The 19960-nt window shown below is 42.0% G+C and overlaps 1 protein-coding gene and 1 pseudogene across 1 annotated transcript in view; one reads left to right on the top strand and one right to left on the bottom strand.

Moving 5' to 3' along the window:
* The window catches only part of PIK3C2A (phosphatidylinositol-4-phosphate 3-kinase catalytic subunit type 2 alpha), a 170632-nt gene that overhangs the window by 442 nt on the left and 150230 nt on the right, over positions 1–19960 (top strand). The window contains exon 2 of the mRNA XM_027768591.1: positions 3202–3299. The gene's annotated coding sequence lies outside the window, so the exon portion shown is untranslated. The remainder of the gene's footprint in view (positions 1–3201; positions 3300–19960) is intronic.
* On the bottom strand, positions 17109–17195 carry LOC114006426 (uncharacterized; annotated as a pseudogene).

The raw sequence follows: 19960 nt of genomic DNA on the forward strand, positions 1-19960 counted from the left end.
ACACTCTTCCCCACAGGACTGAGACATCTCTTCCAAAACCCTGATTTTAAAGATGAGGAAACAGAGACTCGAATTTATGTATAGCTAGAGAGTTAGAAAAGCTTTTAGAATCTCAAAGCTGGTCTCGAAGTTTCAGCCTGCCAATTAGTAGCGCCTCTTGGAGCATCGGGTTTTTCACCTGAAAAATTGATCGGATATTTACTTTAGAGTTGTTAGTGAAGATTAGATAAGATGCCATAAAACACATATATAGTGTATATATATTTATATATTATATACAGAACCTTTTGTGTGTGTATATACATATACACAAAGTATATATGTGTGTATATATATATACATATATACAGAAACATATATATATATATATATATATACACACACACACACACACACACACAGAGGACTATATATATGTGTGTGTGTGTGTATACACACACAGAACCTTTTGCGTAGTATATTAGTAATGGAAGCTTCCGTTATTAGGAAGTAATGTGGGATTGTGGGATACTGGTTATGTGCGCCTGACCTGAAGCCAGATTACCTCTGTCACAAAACCAGTCTCTACTTGCCCTCCATAAGACCATGACTCAAGGAAGATGATTTAAGCACTTACCTTGTCTGTTAAATGAAGATAATAATAGTACCCACCTGCTTACAGTGTAGTGAATGAATAGAAAAGTGGCATAACATAAATGTTCAATAACTGTTAGCCATTCTCAGATTCATGGCTCAACTAGGACTACAGCCCAGTTTTCTGGATTCCAGAACCAGTCATCTTTACTCTTTTTTATTTTTTTAATTTACTATAGGGTGTGTGTGCTCTTTGAAGAGAGACAGGAAGTGAGAGAGAGGAGAGAGAGAGAGAGAGAGAAATTGAGAAATCATTCCCCCCCTGGGGGGGAGGGGAGATAGCCATGCTGAAATCTCCATTGTTCTCTTGAAATTTTGGGCATGCACACAAATGTGCCAGGTGTGTTTTTCGAGCTGCTGGGTCCAGGACTCAAGTTGTGTTGTTGGCCATGTGAGATGTAGTCACCGTAACCACCACACCACCTGACTGGCCTTACCTTTATTCTGAACCACCCCTTCTGCATATTTAGACCAGGACTTCAACTTTAAGCTCCTTTTTGGAGGCTCAAGAGAGGAGGACCTTTTTGGAGGCTCTTGTCCTTTTATTTTTTTAAATCAAGATTTCACCCTGTCTACCTTATCATCACAAAAATCCTTAGAATGTTATGGCTCTGACCCCACCGAAGAGTCAGAAGCAGAAGCAGATATAAGGAAAATTGTCACATTCTACTCTCATGAATAGATTGAAGAGTAAAGACATTAGAGAAAGAATACTTAGGAAGTTACGGTGTAGCACTAAGTGCCCATTTGAAAAACATGGGAAATATTACCACCTAGGTATTGGTTCTGTGTCATTAGTTACCATTGTCAGTGACAGATCAGAAGTTGAGACCACATCCCAACACTGTAGAATACACTAGACTGTACTCATTGAAGGCAGGTATCTTGAACATTTTTATTACATCTTATCTAGCACAGGGGCAGTCACTTGGTGCTTGAATCAGGCAGGATACTTTGGGATAGACCCTTTAACAGTAGACTCTAAAACACCTGTTAATAATATGTCTGGCTTATTCATAGTAATCCAATGGAGAGGAATAAAACCTGAAATATGGGATTAGGTTAGTCTAACGATATAATGAAAGGAAAAGAAAAATGAGCACTAGCCTGGTGACTGAGACGATGGCATTCTGAACAATATCCTGTAAAGGAAAAAGAAAAGACAAAGACAGGGCAAACAATGACTAAAATAGCAAAGTGCAAAATTAGGAGATAGAATTGAAGAAAATATTTTGGAATGTCATAGGCACATACAACGGAGAACAGCAGCTCTTATAGTGATAAATATTGTTTCATGCTAGTAAAAAAGAAGTTGATAGATCTGGAAACATACTATCATCTGAGGGGCTATTAAAGAAATGTCACTTCGGCCAGCAGGTGGTGTGATGGTTAAGGTGCTGGATCCCACATTGCCAACTTCACTGTTCAAGTCCTGGACCCAGAGACTTGAAAAACACACGGAGCATGTGCCCACGTGTGCACAAAATCCCAAGAGGAAAATGGAGGAGTGGCGATCCCTTTGGGTGGAGGGTGATTTCTCACTTTCCCTTTCTCTATCTGTCTTTGGTGAGTATCACACCCTATGGCAAAAATTATTAAAAAAAAAAAAGAGAGGGAGAGAGGGAGAGAGAGAGGGGCCAGCAGGGGGTGTGGTGATTAAGATGCTGGACTCCCAAAAGCCAATCGCAGTTGGAGTCCTGGACCTCTTTTTCTCTTTCTCACTTTCTCTCCCTCTGTCTCTCTCTGGTGAGCACATGCGCCCTCTAGCAAATTAAAAAGGAATGATAATAATAAAATTAAATAATTATTTAAAAAAAAAAAAAAAGCGAGAGAGAGAGAGAGCGGGGCCAGCAGGTGGTGTGGTGATTAAGATGCTGGACTCCCAGAAGCCAATCGCAGTTGGAGTCCTGGACCTCTTGTTTACTTTCTCACTTTCTCTCCCTCTGTCTCTCTCTGGTGAGCACATGCGCCCTATAGCAAATTAAAAAGTAATGATAATAATAAAATTAAATAATTATTTAAAAAAAAAAAAAAAGAAATGTCACTTTACTTCTTTTGCTTACTTAGTAAGCAAAACCCAGAACTTGGGAGTTTAGTGCTGGTGAATCTCTTGCTAGGGGAAAGGACTACTGAGCGTAGCCACTACGTTGTACAAGGGAAAGAACGTAGGCTGTGGAGTCAGAATTGTATCCCACCCGTAGCTCTACTGCTTATCCCAAGTACCTCGTCCTGTGTTGATTACCTAACTCTAGGCCTGGCACCTTTGCTGGTGCATTTGCTGACACAGTAGTTGCTTAACAAGTATGAAAAGGGTGAACCTTTTTAAGAAGTGTCATTATAGTTAACAGTGTAAACAATGGGGCCAGTCTGCCTGGATTAAAGACCCAGCTCCACCCCTATTAGTTAATATCCTCCCCGAATTTACTTAGCCTCCATAGCACAGCTACCCCCTCTCTGAAGTGGAAGCAATAGTAGTTCATAACTCAAACCATTGCTGTGAGGATTAAACAAGCTTACGTTTATAAGCAGTCTGGCTTTTTAATACTGTTTCTTCCCTTCCTTTTCTAGGATCCCGCAGAACATCAACTGGCCAATTAGTTACGAAGGGAAGTTCTTCATCATGTCCAGAAGAGGAGATGAGGCAGAGTACTTACTCCCGAGAGATGGTAAGTAGTCAGAAAGGAGAAACTTCAGTGGTGAACTCTACTTGGGAATCAAGACTTACTGGTTTTAATAAGGCCTAGATCGTAGGTGGGCAAACTGTGACCCTTAGACCGAATTAACCCTCTGCCTGCTCTTATAGTTTGGCTGGAGCCCAGCCACCTTAAAAATCACATGCACTGTAATCTGTTTGTTTATTGTCTTTGGCTGCTTTTGTGCCACAGTGAAGGAGTTAGGTCCTCATGACAGAGACTGGATGGCTCTTGAAACAGAAAAATTTACTCTCTGGTCATTTGTAGAAAATGGCTACTACCTCTTCGGCTAGGCAATTCCCCAGAATGATATTTTACTGTATCCTCATTGCAGCAATTCCTCACCTTCATCAAATACTCTAATCCATTGCTTCTCAGTCTTTAATGAGGATCTGGTTAAGATGTAGATCCTAGGGGCCCCCAGGTGTTGGGGTGGTTAGGGGCACTGGACTCCCAAATGGCAGACCACAGTTTGAGTCCCAGACCTGGCTGCTTGCTTTCTCACTTTCCCTCTCCCTGTCTCTCACTTGATTGCCCTGTCCATCTCTGGTCAAATTAAAATAAGTAAATAAATAAATTAAATTAAATAGTTCTTTTTAAAAATGATGCAGATTCTGATTCAGTAAGTCTAGGGAGAAGTCTGACATTCTATCTCTCTAGAGTGTACTTGTACTGCTGATTCCTGAACTGACTTGATCTGATCAGTCTTATTATCAATTATTCCATCATTTTCCCCTCATAGTCAGCTTTTCTCCAGCTCATCATATTAAAACTCCATATAAACATCAACTCCCTTACCGTTCTTCCTCTCTGAAAGAAGGAAAACCTAGCTTGGCTGAACCCAACCTGTACCTTTTGCTCATCTGTACAAGTGCAGCTCTACATTGCAGGAGATAATGGGGTGACTCATAGATACTTTGAGTAGGATAAGAATCGCAGAGACAGAAGATCTTGGGCCTTTTTTCTAGAAGTTGATACATTATCCCCTTTTGTCTTTGAGTATCTATCCTCAAATTCTTAGTAGGAAGAATCTGAGTCCTGTCTGGGTCAGGTATTTACTCCTGTGGCCACAGTAGGTGGGCAAACTGTGACCCTTAGACCGAATTAACCCTCTGCCTGCTCTTATAGTTTGGCTGGAGCCCAGCCACCTTAAAAATCACATGCACTGTAATCTGTTTGTTTATTGTCTTTGGCTGCTTTTGTGCCACAGTGAAGGAGTTAGGTCCTCATGACAGAGACTGGATGGCTCTTGAAACAGAAAAATTTACTCTCTGGTCATTTGTAGAAAATGGCTACTACCTCTTCGGCTAGGCAATTCCCCAGAATGATATTTTACTGTATCCTCATTGCAGCAATTCCTCACCTTCATCAAATACTCTAATCCATTGCTTCTCAGTCTTTAATGAGGATCTGGTTAAGATGTAGATCCTAGGGGCCCCCAGGTGTTGGGGTGGTTAGGGGCACTGGACTCCCAAATGGCAGACCACAGTTTGAGTCCCAGACCTGGCTGCTTGCTTTCTCACTTTCCCTCTCCCTGTCTCTCACTTGATTGCCCTGTCCATCTCTGGTCAAATTAAAATAAGTAAATAAATAAATTAAATTAAATAGTTCTTTTTAAAAATGATGCAGATTCTGATTCAGTAAGTCTAGGGAGAAGTCTGACATTCTATCTCTCTAGAGTGTACTTGTACTGCTGATTCCTGAACTGACTTGATCTGATCAGTCTTATTATCAATTATTCCATCATTTTCCCCTCATAGTCAGCTTTTCTCCAGCTCATCATATTAAAACTCCATATAAACATCAACTCCCTTACCGTTCTTCCTCTCTGAAAGAAGGAAAACCTAGCTTGGCTGAACCCAACCTGTACCTTTTGCTCATCTGTACAAGTGCAGCTCTACATTGCAGGAGATAATGGGGTGACTCATAGATACTTTGAGTAGGATAAGAATCGCAGAGACAGAAGATCTTGGGCCTTTTTTCTAGAAGTTGATACATTATCCCCTTTTGTCTTTGAGTATCTATCCTCAAATTCTTAGTAGGAAGAATCTGAGTCCTGTCTGGGTCAGGTATTTACTCCTGTGGCCACAGGAATAGGGTTTGTAAACAGGATCAAACTAGAAAGGAGAGTGCAACAGATGAAAAGTCATAACTACGGAACATCTCCCATATTTTGTATCTGTACTCAACCAAAGTGACATATAATCTGACTACAGAGGCTTCAATAAATTGGAGTTTTTCTATGAGAAAAATAAGCCTGGAGGTAGGCAGTTGCTGGCATTGGTTCAACGGCTAAGCAGTATCTTCACAGCCTCTTTCCACTCCTCAGCCTGGCTTTTCATCTTCAAGCTTATTGCCTCCGGTTGGCAGATGGCTATCATACCTCCTGACATCGTGAATCATGACCCCATTCAAAAATGGGAACACTCAGGGTGCAGAGTTGGGGGGGAAGAGGCTGCAGAAAGACCTTTCATGTGAAAAGTTCTTTCTCCTTTTGGAAGGAAAGAGAAAGAAAAAATTTCCTTTCAGCAAAGGAAAAGCTTTCACAGAAGCCCTCCCCTCTACCCCACTGGCCTGAGCAAACAACCCTTATGTTGCATTGACTAGAAAGACATTGCATGACTGTTCTCTTAAGTGCCAAGGATGATGGGAAAGTTAGTGGCTGGTAAAGGAGAATGCAGTAGTTATGACTGGCTTAGACTAATCAAGATAGATTCCCTGGGTCTGGGCACATTGCTGTCCCCACACCGAATTTTGGGTTCTACTAGCAAGGAAGAAGAGGGTTTAGTTGTCGGTTGGGCAACAACACAGTGTTTGCCACATCTTCCCGATATCAAATCCACAGACCCCACGTGATTCTGTACCTGTTTCCTCTTTTTTCCCTCTATAACGACTAAGGCAAGTCCCTTTATCTGGGCTCTGAATTCTTTTTTCCCTCACCTCTTAAGGACTTAATCCCTTCACTTGACTATTCCCTTTCTTGTCTATATAACTAATCTTTGCCTGGATATAGAATCACACTCCAGACATACAGACGTGCTAGAAGAGTATCTTACGGAAGAGTCAAATGTTAATTGTAGAATTTAGTAATTTTTCTGGAAAATGCTTTCAACTTTTCTGTATGTTTAAAACTTTAATAAAGTCATGTTGGAAATAAAATCTTTTCCTTGACCCCACATCACCCTCCAAAATGCTTTCCTGTTTATTGTTCAAATTCATTGCAGAAGTTCCTTTCTCTATTTGGTGATCTCTGTTTTACCCTCAGTTTATGCCAGTCTGGCTTTCATTTTCACCACTCTTCTGAGATTGTTTTTTTTTTTTTTGAGAGATTTTTGCTATAGGGCATGTGCGTTCTCCAGAGAGACAAAGAGACAGGAAGTGAGAAATCATTCCCCTGGGGAATGGCCAGTCCACAATCCCTTCTCCTTCCTTCTCCTCTTGGGATTTTGAGCATATATGCACACACCCCTTTATGAGTTTCAGGCCTCCAGGTCCAGGACTTGAACCACAGTTGGCCATGTGAGAGTTCAACCCCTTAACCACTGTACCACCTGCTTGTCCTAAGATTGCTATTATGAAAATCGCCTTGGAATGAATAATTTTCTGTCCACCTCTTGCTCAACTCTCCAGCATCATCATTGGCTGTTGACCTCTGTCCCCTTTAAACGCTGTCCTCTCTTGTCATCTGACCCTACTCTCTTCTATCCTCCTCTCGACCTTTCTAGATATTCCTCTTCACTCCTCTGCAGCTGCTTCTCCATTATCTCACTCCTAAAAAATGAATTGTCCCACAAATTGGGTCTGAGACCTCTTATCTGTCTACAGCCAATTTCTTTCTTTATTCACAATAGAGAACCCGCACACATGAGAGTGGGAGGGCAGAGAGTAAAAGATGAGCACAGGGATGGCCACGCCATGATCCCTTTCCTCTAATCTTCCAACCCATTGGATCTCGGACACTTGTGTGAGTACCTGACATGTGTCAGGCTGACTCGACTGGGACTTTGAACTGTCATTGCCAAGTAGAATCTCGCTTCTCTTGAACAGTGTGCATTACCATGGCACCATGGAGCAGACCAAAGGTCAACTTTTTCCACAGAGAAATTCTTGGCATCTTGTGTAGACACTTTATCCTGCAGACTTTCCCATGCACTGTGGGATGTTTTATACTCCTAGACCCTACCATCTCACTTCGGGAAGGGTCCTCTTTGTTTCCCCAATTTGACAACCATGCTGCCTCCAAATAATCCCTAGAGAAGTGGTACTTCTCCATGTTAAGAACCATTTTGTCTCAGGTTAGCCCCTGGCCTCGTGGTTAAGCAAGTCAGATGCCACATGGCTGACTATGGGCTCCCTGGAATCCCAGCCCCTGTAGCTGGAAAGCTTCTGTGTCCAAAATCTCAACAGAGCAAAGAAAGGGAGAAGAAAGGATTACAGCATGACCATATTCCATTACAGGGCGCTTTCTCTCTCTCCCTCTCTTTGTTTGTCTCTGGGAAGCACATATGCTCTATGGCAATTACAATAAATAAATAATCACATAAATAAATACATAGATAACCGTTTTGTCTCTCATTTGGTGATGCCAGCCAGCCCATGACCTTAAATACCACATGTATGCTAATTCTCAATAGCTCTGGCCCAGACACCTCTGATGAAGTTTAGACTACCTCCCACTGCCTACATTTCTGTTTGGAAAGTCAATGCATGTTTAATGAATGAGTGATCTAATTACTTTAGACCCCTCTTGCCTAAAACTAAATTTTTTATCTTTTCCTGTCACTTGTTCCCTGTGGGAAACATAGTGACATCCTATTCAGATTCCCCCTTCAAGAATGGGGATGGGAACCAGCAGTTAGCGTAATGGCTATGTCGCTGGACTCCCACGTAGTCGACCGCGGTTCGTGTCCCGGACCCGGTGGCTTAAAACTCACGCCGGGCGCATGCGCATGCGTGCCCAAGATCCCGAGAGGAGAATGGAGGAGAAGGGATTGCGGCGTGACCATCCCCCCTGGGGGGTGATTTCTCGCTTTCTGTCTCTATGTCTCTCTCTGTCTGTCTGGCGAGCGCACGCGCCCTACAGTGAAAATCTCTCCAAAAAAAAAAAAAAAAGAATGGGCTGGCTGACCAGCTGTAAAGAGGGTGGTTAGCTGACAACCTCTAGCTGTTATCTGCTTCAGGGTCCACCTCAGCTTTCAAGCCAAAGTCCCACTCTTTCTGGGGTATGAGGCTTAAGTCACACTTTCTTGGGGAGGTTTCCAGCCAGCGAATGAGCAAGGTGGTAGTACACAGGTCTACCCCAACGAGGAGCTCCTCTGACTGGCAATTTTTGCTCTGGGACTCCACTGTAGGACTGCAGAGACTTTGTCAGGTGCACGTCGCTTTCTGTGAACTCCCCTGCACTGTTCTGCCACTTTTCCTTTGACAAGCCTGTTGCCTGGTAAACCTTTTGCACACCTAACTCTATCTCAGTACCTGCTCCCGGATAAATGACTCAGCAATCTCTCTACCCTTCTCATTTCAGTACATAGTATGTACCCCGTTACTCAAGATAAACCTCTGAGTCATCTCTCTGATTCTTTCTTCCTTCCTTCCTTCCTTCCTTCCTTCCTTCCTTCCTTCCTTTCTTTCTCTCTCTCTCTCTTTCTTTCTCTCTCTCTTTCTTTCTTTCTTTTTAACTTTATTTTAATTTGACTAGAGAGGAACAGAGTGAGAAAGAGAGGGAAAGTGAGAAAGCAAACCACCAGGTCCAGGACTCAAACCACGGTCGGCCATGTGGGAGTCCAGCGCCCTTAATCACCATGCCACCTGCCAGCCTCCATCTTTCTGATTCTTTATTTTCTTTCATAACAGTGTCTAATTAATCAGCAGGTTCTATTGATTCTCTCTCTAAAATACATAATCTACTTTTCTATCTCGCTCTTTCCCACTGGATTGGGTACTCGATCCAGTCCATTTCCTCGAAGAAATACTGAATATGACCTCCAAATCAGTGTCCTGCTATCACTTTGGCTCCCTATAATTTATTCTCCACACAGCAGTTAGGCCAGCCCTTTAATCTGCCCTAGCAGCAAAGCACCTGGGGACAAGCCAAGACAGAATAATTGGGACTACTATACTATACTTTTGCAATTAAGTCTGTGATAGCTACTCATTCTTTAGGATCAGTCCAGTTTCTGGAAGGACCAGATTGGGGAACTAAAGAAAGATATTATAGGGTTTATCACTCTCACATTCTTTAGATCTTAATGATCTCTACCATTCCTCCCATGGGATAGTATATTTTATCCTAAGGTGCTGGATAAAAGCATATTGGAAAACAAGGATATTAAAAAGTCTCTAGGGCTGGGGCCAGGAGTTGTTATGGTGGTTAAGAGCACTGGACTCCTACATGGCCAACTGCAGTTCGAATCCTGGACCTGGCGGCTTGCTTTCTCACTTTCTCTCTCTCTTTTACTCTCTCACTCTGTCCCTCTCTGGTCAAATTAAAATAAATACATAAATAAAGTTAAATAAAATTTTTTTTAAAAAAAAGACTTTAAAAATAAGTTTCCAGGGCTAGCAAGTGGCATGGTGGTGTGGGTGCTGGACTCTTACATGGCCAACCACAGTTTAGCCATAATTATTTTATTTTTATTTATTTATTTGAATTTGACCAGAGCAGGACAGAGTAAGAGAGAGAGAGAGAGAGAGAGAGAGAGAGAGAGAGGGAAGGAAATCGAGAAAGCAAGCCGCCAGGTCTTGTATGTGTGGTTGCAACCCGCAAGGTCTGACACTCGAACTGCAGTTGGCCATGTGGGAGTCCAGCACCCTTAATCACCATACCACCTGCAGGCCCCCATAATAAATCTTTTCAAATTAAGATTTAAAGAAAATACAATACGATGTTAAGGTATTTTTTTTTAGAGTTATTTATTTAATTTTATTTACTATTATTATTCAGTTTGACCAGACAGAGAGAGAGAGAGAAAGCCACTAGGTTCAGGACTTGAACCATATTTGGCCATATGGGAGTTCAGTGCCTTAACCCACGCCACCTGTTGGCCCTAAAGTGTTATTTTTTTATTCTAGGTGTTTGTTACTTTTCTTTCTTTCTTTTTTTCCAGAACTCTTCTATGGCTAAGTTTTTTTTTCCCAAGTAAAATTTTAAACGAAAAAAGAAAAGAAATGATCAGCATTAGCTCTTCAGTGAACCAGGATGGGGTCTTTAGTTGCCTAGGCTTGCTTGGTCTAGCCTCTTCTGATTTTTAGCAGTCACTGATCCTCTCTTAAGTGCCTCCAGTGTATTGTGTGTGTGGGTGGGTGTGTGTGTGTGTAGAGAGAGAGATTTTTGCTATAGGGTACATGCAGAAAGCAAGAAATCACTCCCCAGGGGGATGGCCATGCCACAATCCCTTCTCCTCCATTCTTCTCTTGGGATGTTGGGCATGCATGCACACATGCCTGGCATGAGTTTTAAGTCACTGTGTCTAGGATTCAAACTGTGGTCAACTACATGGGAGTCCAGTGATGTTGCCATTATACCATCTGCTGGTCCCAAGTGCCTCCAGTATATTTTTGTTTTTGTTTTCTTTTTAGTATTTAATAATAATAAATACTAATATTTAATAATAATAAAGAGAGAGAAAGTAAGAAAGCAAGCTGCCAGGTCCAGGACTTGAACTGTGGTCTACCATGTGTGGGAGTCCAGCACCTTAACCACCACACCACCTGCTGGCCCTACCAGTGTATTGTTTAAAGATAAACCTACACACATTAAAATTTCAAAGAGTTTATTGAGCAGACAGTGATTCATGAATCTGGTAGCTTAACCACAAGCAGATTGTGTTCCATGAAGTGAGGGGAAAACTTTCATAAAGTGTTCATGAAAGCAATATAACCTGGAAGGGTATGATAGACAAGGGCTAGTTATCCATCAAAGGCACCAGTAATATTTTGGTTCATTTCAGGGTTTTTGTCATTTCTTTCTTATATACCATGCATGGCTTCACCTTCAGAATTGTACCACAATTTAAGTAATAGAAAACATTCCTTCTTGGTATACCTCATTTAGTTTGATTCTCATGCCTACATTTCTTCATTGTTCTGTGTCACACCTTACTTCATCTCTAGAATGAAAAACTGAAAAACTCTTGTGTTCTATAGTGACTTCAAATTACCTACATGAACAGAACCAACTATGAGAACCTTGAAGAGTTTTGATAGCTGCACCTCCCCTCCAGTTTCACCAGCTCCATTACATTGTCCCAAGCATCTTCTTCTGTAGCAAAATCTTATACTTCCATGTCAAGGTTGCTCAGTCTTCCTGAGTCTTCCTTCTCTTTTCCTAAACCTATCTTCTTGTCTAAAGTTCTCCCACTCTTCCATCAATTCTCATCCTTTACATTTGTCGAGGAGTAGTCCTTTGCAGCAAGCTTTCCTTTATGGATCCATCCCAAAGCCCTCTTCTGTATTCCTCCTGGAAACCTCTCACTTCATCAGATCCACCCTTTGTGCACCCTCCTTCTTGGCTTCTTCATAGCATTTGTTCTACTGAGCAGCTTCCTCTTAGTGTCCTCTCCAATCTTGGCTTCCCTAACAGGATCTTCTTCTGAACCTTTTCTTCCCCTTGACTTATTGTGTCTCTACTACCTGTCACCTCAATGTGAAAATTCTCCATTGATCTCCTTGGGGTGGGCAGACTTATTAATCTGCAACACATGATACCTTCCTCACCTCCCTTTCAGTGTTTGTACTATTTCTAGAGTTTACCACACCCATCTGTCAAGGAAAGAGACAAGCTAAGAGCAAACGTGGACTTCCACATGACCCCCGAGGTCCACAGGCATTGACGCCTGCCCTAGAGGAAGCCCTAGTAAGTGCTGGTCAATGCCATAGCATGGAATACATGCTTAGAGAGCCTAAGCCTTCTGGGAACCACAATACTCCCACAGCTTCTAGGAATTTAGTAAGTCAAATCTCTGATACTTCTAAGCAGACACTCATCCAAAGCCAATGGGTCTATGTAACTCCTGGCACTGAGACTTGGAAGCTCTTCCTGGAGTCAAGTAAGTATTCTGTCTGCCAAGAAAACTTGTTTCTTACAATTATGACAGTTCAGGCCTACCAGGTGGTGTGGTGGTTAAGGCAGGGTCCCACATGAGGACCCATGTTCAGATCTCCAGCCTAGTCAGCCTGAAACACACCAGGTATGACCATGAGTATCCAGGATCCATCGGGACAGAGAACTAGGGGAAGAGGGTCCAGCATAACTGGACATTGTGGAGGATGCTCCCCCAGCCTTTCCCACTCTCTCTCTCATGTGCACATGTGCACACACAAACATACACACACACACACACATACACACATACACACATACATTCTATCATCAATAGAGAAAATTTTAAATAAAAACGTTTTCAAAGGAATAAAGGATAGATAGGGACAAAGTATATTTACAAAACACAGATAGGCCTTTTTTTTCCCCCACTATCACCTGCTTCCACATCCCTTAGTTGTGTGAGACTTTTGTGGGGGATATCTGACAGCTCTACCCATGGGTCTATGCAGAGGACAGTAAGATCTTCTGTGGCCTGTCTTGTCCTCCTGAGATGCCATCCTTTCAGTTCTCCCTACTATTGCTCCTTTGTCTCCGTCCTGCCCCCCGGCCATGCTCTCGTGGGAAATCTAGGTACAGAAAGTCCATCTTGCCAACCATGCAGTTGGGCAGGGGCTCTGACCTCAAGTCACTCAAACCAAGAGAATCTGTACTGTGTGATCTTGATGTCAGTCGTTTGTGCTGTAATGAGAACTCGACTTGCTTTCATGTGGTTCTCTGGCATAATTATATCCACACCTCTGACCACAATGAGTTACTTACGACTTAACATTATGCCACTCCAAAAAATAGCTATTTCCTTAGAGGAAATGGCGCTTGTTCAGTATGTTATGCACTCGGTTCTGGTACATTTTCATGTTCATAGCAGGTAAGTTCATGTCTGGGAAGAATTCTGAACTGCATAGCATTGTGGAAAGTGTCCCTCGCTTAAAAATTAGACCTCTTGAGTTTCCTTCTAGCTCTGCTCCTGTGACACCAGGTGAACTGTTTCACCTCTCTGGGTCCCTGCTTATTTTTTGATGGTAAATACATACTTTTTAATGCACACACAGTCAAAAGTAGAGTTCTGCAGAATCAATGGAACATTAGGACTGAACACCGAACTAATCTGATCTCTCATTGTACAGAGGAGAAAATTTAGGCTAATAGTGATAAAGTAGTTTACGAAGGCCAGATATATACTTGAGATCAAAGTTAGGACCACGTCAGGGAGAATTAGGCTCTGTTGTTTGTTAGACTCCGAGCCATTGTATGCCTGTCAGATATTATGTAGCAGCGAACAATACTGTGCTTAGCTTAATACGTGGTTTTCTACCTTTTGTTAGACAATTCTCTTTGAAGAAAATTAAGTTCTTGCATTTATTATTTGCTTTAAGGGATTACAAGCTTTTATCTCAAGTTGTTGGCTGTGATAATTAAAATGTTGAATGGCTTTAAACATTGTGGTTTATAAAAAATTGAGTGTGGGAGAGAGATTTTTGCTATAGGGTGTGTGCACTTGCCAGAGAGACAGAGAAAGACAGGAAGTAAGAAATCACACACACCCCCCCCAAGGGGAGGGGTGCTGGCCACACTGTAATCCCATCTCCTTAATTCTCCTCTCAAGATTTTGGGCACCCATGCACACACACCTGGCATGACTTTTAAGCCACCAGGTCCCGGACTCAAACCACAGTCAACTACGTGGGAGTCCAGTGACCTAACCATTACTCCACCTGCTGATCCAATACATGATAGTTTATTAACACGGTGGTAATTAAGATTCCTCAGATCCCAGGAGGAGAATGGAGGAGAAGGGATTGTGACATGGCCATCCCCTCCAGGGGATAATTTCTCACTATCCTTCTCACTGTCTGTCTCTCTCTCCCATGAGCGTACACAACCTAAGGCAAAAAACTCTGAAGAAAAGAAAAAGATTTCTCAGACACATTGCAGTTTATTTATTGTTGTATATTACCACTCACCTAAAGATTGTAGAGTAATATTTTAAAAACATTTATTTCTATTTATTTGTTGTGATTATCAAGCCATTGGGTCTGGAACTAGAACTGTGGTCAGCCATGTGGGAATCCAGCACCTTAACTACCATGCCACCTCTACTCAAGACTGTAGATGAATTTTAATCTTGTCTATAAAGTTTTACATGACTTATCCATTTTCATTTATTTCTCTTTTTTTTAGATGAACAAATCAAAATTTTCAGAAATAGGGTACTCTCGAAACTCCACATTGCTTGCCCCTAATTTTAGCAAACTCATATCTGAATATAGCTTGTAAGTGCTCTCTTCTTCAAGTTTCACTTCACCTATAACAGGAAGAATGATATCATCATGCTGATTGCCAGTTTAGGGTCTACTAGACCCTGTCTTTCTAAACAGAATAAGCTGCAGGGTCCTAACTCCAAAACAATCACCCACCAGCCTCTCGGGCTGTCTTCCCACACACCCAGCTCCTGACCAGTGAGTTTGCCAGTCACTTTTTTTTTTTTTTTAATTCCCAGAGGTTATGTACATGAGCCAGAGAGAGAGCCAGAGAGAAAGAGAGAAAAAGCATACCCCAATGGGGAGTGATTGTTCTCCAATCCTTTCTCCTCCATTTCTCCATCCTGACAGGATTTAGAACACATATATGCATACATCCATTGTGTTTTTCGAGCCACTGGAGCTGGGACTCACATCATGGTTGGCCATGTGGGATTCAGCTCCCTTACCCACTAGTCCATGGGACCAACCTACCAGCCAGTTTTCATTCTACTTCCTTCCTCTGCTTTGCCTTGGACTCCTGTAGGACCTGTTCTCCAACATTCCTCTTTTTATCTCTGTCTTGGCTTATTCAGGCAGGATACCTGGCTTAAGTGTCCTTTTAGACAATGCCCCTTCTTGACCTGCCCTGGACTTGAGAGAGGGATATTTGGTTACCCATCCCTGCCCTATCAGCCCCTATCTAGGGATAAAGGGACAAAGACAAAGAAAGTCAGTCAAATGCTTGCTCCAGGTCCCTAGGTTAGAGTGCTTGGATTGTAAGCATTAGTTTCTGGATAGGAAACCCTCAAGAGAGGAAGGATGATAAATACTATTGGTGAATCCTCATTGAAAAGTACAGGTCTTGGACTGACCCTGTGGTCTAGTGGTTAAGGGAGCCAGAGAACTGGATCCCATATGGTCAACTGTTCAATGTGAATCTTAGACCCAGTGACTTGAGAAACACACCAGACATGGAGTTGGCAGGCAGTGTGGTGGTTAAGGCACTGGACTCCCATATGGCCATCCACAGTTCAAGTCCCAGACCTGGAGGCTTGCTTTCTCACTTTCCCTCTCTCTCTGATCAAATTTTTAAAAATAATAATAATGATAAATATTTTTAAATTAAACAAACAATTATTGAAACAAAAAGAAAAACACACCAGGTGCATCTGTGCATGTACCCCAAATCCAGACAGGATGGAGAAATGGAGGAGAAGGGATTGCAGTGTGACCATGTCCCATTGAGAGTGATTTCTTCTCTCTCTCTCTTTCTTCCTCTGTCTCTCAGTTTCTCTCTAGTGAGCACATGTACCTTTGGCAGATTTTTTAAAAAGTTCAAGTGTAACCAGAAGTGATAGTGGTTGACTGTAGCTTTGTTGCTTAAAGTGTGGTATTTTGGGGCCAGCAGCACCAGTATCATCCAGGAGTTAGTTAGAAATTCAGAATCTCGGGCACGTCCCAGACCTAATGAATCTGAACATACATTTTAATAAGCCCCCCTCCCAGGTGACTTTTGTGAACACTGGTACCCACTGCTAGTCTGCTGGGGCTGCTATAACAAAATACTTGTGTTTTGCTTTCCTTTTTTTTCACGGTTTTGGAGATTAGCAGTCCAAGGCCAAGGTACCAGCAGGTCTGGTTTCTCTAAGGCTTCCCCGTCTTGTAGATGGCTGCCTTTCACTGTCCTCACATGGCCCTTTCTTCGTGCATGCGCACCTCTGGTGTCTCTGTGTATCCTAATCTCTTCTTGTAAGGACATCATCAATCACATTGGGTTAGGGTCCCCTAACATCTTCATTTTAACTTAATCACCTCTTCATTAAAAAACATTTTTTCAAATTATTTTATTTATTCATTCTTTTTTTAAAAAATTTACCAGAGAGGGACAGAGTGAGAGAGAGAGAGAGAGAGAGAGCGAGTAAGAAAGCAAGCTGCCAGGTCTGGGACTTGAACTGCAGTCAGCCATGTGGGAGTCCAGCATGCTTAACCATCATGCCACCTGCCGGCCCCTTTAAAATTTTTTAATACATTCAGTCAGTATATATTATTATGGCATGCAAGATGAATTTTCCCAGCACAAATACACTGTCCAGTCAAAGATAATATATACATTATCATCAATAGATAATTTTCCATTTTTGTGTCCCCTAAATGTTTTGAAAAATAGGGACCAGCAGTTGGCGTAATGGCTATGTCGCTAGACTTCCATGTAGTCGACCACAGTTCAAGTCCCAGAGCTGGTGGCTTGGACTCACACTAGGCATGTGTGCGTGCGTGCCCAGGATCCTGAGAGGAGAACGAAGGAGAAGGGACTGTGGCATGGCCATCCCTCCGGGGGCTGATTTCTCGCTTTCTATCTCTCTGTCTCTCTCTGTTTTTCTGGTGAGCACATGCAACCTCTCCAAAAAAACTCTCTTAAAAAAAATAAGTAATGTTTTGAAAAATATGGACGCTTCAGAATTTGCATGTCATCCTTGTGCAGGGGCTAATCTTCTCTGTATTGTTGTATATTTGCTGCCAAAGCAAACACCTTAAGTCACCTCTTTAAGGTCCCCAGTATAGTCACATTCTGAGGTCCTGGGGAGGGCTTCAATATACGGATTTTGGGGGTGCGATACAATTCTTCTCATAATTCTGCTTAAGGCAAGTCTGGATTTTTTTTATTTTTTATTTTTCTGAAAGGCCTTGGAGTAGGTAGGGACTGAGTGATAACCTGGGTTTGCCCAAAAGTCACAGGAATCAAATGTAAAAGGCTGATCTAGTCAAAAACAGAGAAGTGTCACTGTCACAGGGTTTACAGACGGACTGGATGCCCACTGCATGCCCTCATTTCTTTCTTGTGACTTACCTAGCGGGCTAGATCATTCTCAGGTTACCCATGAGCCTGGAATGTCTACTTTTCTAAATGACCTAGCATTTTTCTTTTTCTTCTCTCTCTCTCTCTTTAATCTCCAGAGGGGAGTGCACTTGTTGGAGAAAGGAGAGAACTGTTCCTCTATAGGGCATGGTCATGCCTCAATCCCGTCTCCTCCATTTCTCCATTCTGTCAGGATTTAGGGCATGGATGCACATGTGCCCAGCACACGTTTCAAACCACTAAGGCTGGGATTCAAACTGCAGTCAGCCATGTTGGATCCATCTCCTTCAACCACTAAGCCACAGGGTTAGCCCATGACCTAGTGTTCTTTTTTTTTTCTCTTTAGATTTTTCCCATACGGCATATGTGCTCATCAGAGAGAGACAGAGAGAAAGAGAGAATCCCCCTACCCAGAGGAAATGGCTATTATGCAGTCCCTTCTCCATTTTCCTCTCAGGATTTTGTGCATGCATAGGCCTGGCATGATTTTCAAGCTGTCAGGTCTAGGACTTGAACTATGGTTGGCCAGGTGGGAATCTAGCACCTTAGCCACCATACCACCTGCTGGATCCAAATCAGTATTCTTTTAGATGGCTTAATGCAATTTTTGTATCTATGATGTTAGAGTATTACCAACCTAGGAACCTTCAGTCTCCTTCTTCTGCTCAACTTTACTTTTTAAGTCAGAATTGGATTAAACTGAACCAGTTGAGAATGCCTGTAGTGTTGTTTATTATTTATACTGTTAATCACTGGTCCTCTGAGGGCCAGCAGGTGGCATGGTGGTTAAGGTGCTAGATTCCCACATGGCCAACTACAGTTTGAGTCCTGGACCTGGTTGCTTGCTTTCTCATTTTCCCTCTCTCTATCTCTCTTTCTCTGGTGAACATGTGTGACCTGTAGCGAAATTTAAAAGAACATTAATCATAATGATAAATAAAATAAATGAATCATTCATTTAAAAAAATTATTGATCCTCTTCAGTTAGGGCACAAACAAGATTAATTGACTCACAAACTGATGTGGGTGATCTGCTGCTGCAGGCATCCTCTTCAACATCATCTCCTGGCTTCCTGAAAGGAATAGCCCATTTGTAAACTGCTGATTTTTGGGGGGCATTGTCTCCATAACTTTTCATAAAGCATTGGTGTTTTCACCAGTCTCCTACCCAGCCATAAATTTCATGTTTGTTCTTGCTTCAATTTTAGCAGAATTCATTTCTTTCTAATAGGGGCTCTTTTCAAATTACTGTCTTATTCTTCTTAGTGTCTCAAACTAGATCCTGATCACACATGTTATAGCAAGTTGATGCAAATTTATTTTGTTGCAAAAAAAAAAAAATAGAAATCCATGCATATTTTTTTCCATAATCTGCATTTTCCATGAACTTTCTAAAGACCTCTCTGTGTCTTAGGCCTTTTCCTCAGGTAAGCTCCAGAGCTGTGATGACTTGTTTTTTTACTCCTGTGTGTGGTTCATGTCATGTGTCACCTCCTCATTATGATCACTATCATTTGCATCATCATCAATTAACACTTGTTGAACGCTCCTGTGATGCCAGGAGATGTCATTGAAATGTCCTGCAGGCAGTTTGTGCCCTCATACTCTTTGAATAATCACATTGCCAGGAATTTATATACATTTTTGAAAGTGTGACAAACCACAAACAAGTGCCAAAGCATTTGTTTTAGGGCTGGAAACGGGAAGAAGAAAAATGTGCTGTTATTCACCTGCACAGAACCTGAGTGATTGCGGCTCTGTTCTCACACTTTATGCTTGATGGCTTCAAAGATCAAGAGAAATCCTTTCCACCAGAATAAAAATAAATACAAAAGAACTTAATCCGTAGATCTGTGACTGCTCAATGTTGAAGGCTTATGCCTTTATTCTATTCCAAATTCTTTTTGTATATTAAAATGCTTAAATTTATTAGAATCTCGAGTCTTGCTGCCTAACCTTCAGATTGTGGGTATTTATATGACTCAGTCAATGGCAGTGTAAAGGATCGTCTGTATTTGGATTTCGGTTAATAAACTTCTTACCAGTTAGGTCACTGTGACAATCTTAACTTCACTATGCCTTGGTTAATCTTCCTATTAAAATAGGTTAATAAACTCTTAAAAGGACGATACAGGCCGGAAGATCACTGGGGCCATCTTAAATGTTGCCTACCACAACACACGTTTTACATTTGCACAAGACTCAGGATTTTAAACCTTTGAGAACTATACTTTACCACGAGGAAAAGACTTATGCTGGGGACTAGAAAATGGCGTAATGGTTACGTTGCTGGACTTCCACGTGGTCGAACAAGGTTCGAGTCCTGGACCTGTTGGCTTCAACTCACACTGGGTACATGTACATGCATGCCTACGATCCCAAGAGGAGAATCGAGGAAAAGGGATTGTGGTGTGGTCATCTTCCCTAGGGGATG

Source organism: Tupaia chinensis, unplaced genomic scaffold, assembly GCF_000334495.1.
Source record: "Tupaia chinensis unplaced genomic scaffold, TupChi_1.0 Scaffold000077_1, whole genome shotgun sequence".
Classification (NCBI taxonomy): Eukaryota; Metazoa; Chordata; class Mammalia; order Scandentia; family Tupaiidae; genus Tupaia; species Tupaia belangeri.